At 39.1% G+C, this 2,500-nt stretch overlaps 1 protein-coding gene across 2 annotated transcripts in view; it reads left to right on the top strand.

Moving 5' to 3' along the window:
• Nucleotides 1-2,234, top strand: part of LOC106883247 (S-crystallin SL11-like) — a 26,171-nt gene extending 23,937 nt beyond the window's left edge. Inside the window, exon 5 of one of the 2 annotated variants that reach the window (XM_014934214.3) lies at nt 1-2,234. This exon is cut by the window's left edge and continues 176 nt beyond it. The gene's annotated coding sequence lies outside the window, so the exon portion shown is untranslated. The other variant, XM_052967802.2, reaches the window with a different exon arrangement.
• Nucleotides 2,235-2,500: the final 266 nt, after the last annotated feature.

The following is a 2,500-nucleotide window of genomic DNA, read 5'->3' as shown; positions in this document are numbered from 1 at the left end:
CAGAATCGAACAGTATCTATCTATCTATCTATCTATCTATCTATCTATCTATCTATCGCTTCTGACGGACGTGCTGTCACATCGGCTGCAGAGGTAAACGTTTTTTTTTTACCTTATATTGCCCACATTTGTTTAAAAGTTTTTCATATAATCTGTGCGAAGCACCCAAGCTTCATTTGTGTAATTTTTCGAAGGGAGGAATTGGCCCCTAGGGGCAGTTCCAGCCCCGTCAAAATATAAATTTTTTCTCTTGGAACGCTGTTCCAGTCCGTTCTTCGAACATCACTTCCCTAGCCTTGGGACGCTAGAGAAAAAAGAATGAAAACTGCACGCGCACGCAAAAAGAAATTTCTAAGAACGTCATCAAAACAGCAACCACACATATTGACAGCCCTCTCACCACTACCACCAATATGAAAACTATGCCTGCTACGATCACCACCGGCAACAGCAGCAGCAGCAACAACAACAACAACAACAGCAACAACAGTGCATCAAAACCAACCACGACCAAAGTCTCTCCTACTACAGCAGTCTCCACAGCTACCGACACCACCACCACCAGCGACGACAACAACAAAACAACAAAGTTTGCTGATGCACTCAGACAAAAAATAACAATTTTGCACTTCACAACAAAAGAAATTCAAGAAACAAAAAAGCTATTAAGCCAACAAGGACCAAAACTAAAATTTAAAATACCTCAAAAAATCATTCGTGATGTACAAAAACAAACTATCACATACAAAATTTTGAACTCAAAAACAAGAAAACCAGAGCAACCAGCAACAGAAATTATTGAACAATGTTTGTATCCCATATTAGCCCACAAAAACTACATAAATTGGGAGAACAGTTTCGCCAGCGTGCAAGTTAGATTTGACAGCGAAGAGAAAGCGAAAGAGTTATCCACGCTGACTCTTCGTTCCGAAAATATAATATTGGTGCCCACGTACCTTGGACAAAGGGTAACCAAAGTATCGATAAAAAATGTCCCTCCAGAAGTGGAACCACAATGGCTGTTATCAACTATTTGTTATCACATGGAAGGAAATATAAACATTCTAGAAACTCCTGCATTAAAGCAAGAAGACTGGAATGGAAAAAAATTTGATGTCCTGTTACAAATTATACAGGAAGAATCAAAAGAAATTCCAACTCAAATTGAGCTGCCAGACGGCCACACCCTCTACGTTGTAGTAGAAGGTAGAAGGCCACGATGCTACCTGTGTGGCATCGAAGGGCACCTCAAAAAAGATTGCCCAACAGCAACAGAAAACAAAAAACAAGAAGGAAAAGCAGCCAAAAAAGAACCCCTACTACCCACACCACCACCAACACAAAGAACGAGCAAAAGGAGCAAGACAGAAGAATCTCACAAACCAAACCCGCCTACACCAACAAATGTACCCGAAAAAACACAAACAACAACTACAAGAACTAAGGAAACTGTAAAAGCAAAAGACAATACAAAAACTAATTCCCCTTCTCCCACATCACATACACCACAAGCAGATAATCAACAACCATCAACAACACACCCACTTCAACAAACAAACACACAAGCACACGACATGCCCTTACCCCCTTCCGATTCCTCAGAAGACACGTCCGAGGACGAAAGTAGCAGTAGTGAGTGGCAAATAGCCCGAAAAGGGCGGAGGAAAAGGAGTAAAAAAAGAACCAAACCAAATGCAAACACCAACAAAGCAGGGAGATATACATCTCCCGAAACCATCGTCTCCAAACATACCACAAACAACATCAACACCACAAGAACACATACAGAAAACATGCTCACAGCAATAGAAACTACAAACACAGAATTAATGAACTACATAAATACAAAAACAAACATAACAAAAAAACAACATCAAAACAAACAACCACCCATACACGACGCCACCTAATCATATAAAAATTTACCATACCACGCCAACATTACACCACACTTTAAAATCCCTCTACCCCAATGCGGTAGGGGATGCCAAAAATATTTAGCTAAAAAACTTTACAGCAGCCTCCTTAACGAACATTCAAAGGAAAAAACAACCGAACTTTCGAACGGTAAGTAACTCTCTGTCTCTATTATTTTTAAGCAGAGCGTTACTTGCGTTAATTTCGTAAATAAATTTTTTCAATTAGTGACATTAATGCCCGAGGTTACCGTGGTCTTTTCGTAGGTTTTTCTTTCCACGGATAACCTCCCCATTTCTTGGGATTTTTTTTTTTTTCTTTTTTACATACCCCAAACGTTTTTCGATACCTTTTGATCGTTATCCCCATTTTTTCTCGTCCCCTCGAAAAGAAAAACTCTACATTGTATTTGTCCCATCTATGTTGAGCCCTGTGTGGCTAATAAAGAAATCTATCTATCTATCTATCTAATCTGTCTTTATCGAACAGTATCTATCTATCGATTAGTATCTATCTAACAGATACTAATCGAACAGTATCTATCTATCTATCTATCTATCTATCTATCTATCTATCTATCTAC

Source organism: Octopus bimaculoides, chromosome 5, assembly GCF_046866305.1.
Source record: "Octopus bimaculoides isolate indiv1 chromosome 5, ASM4686630v1, whole genome shotgun sequence".
Classification (NCBI taxonomy): Eukaryota; Metazoa; Mollusca; class Cephalopoda; order Octopoda; family Octopodidae; genus Octopus; species Octopus bimaculoides.
This window is presented reverse-complemented; position numbering and strand designations above follow the sequence as displayed.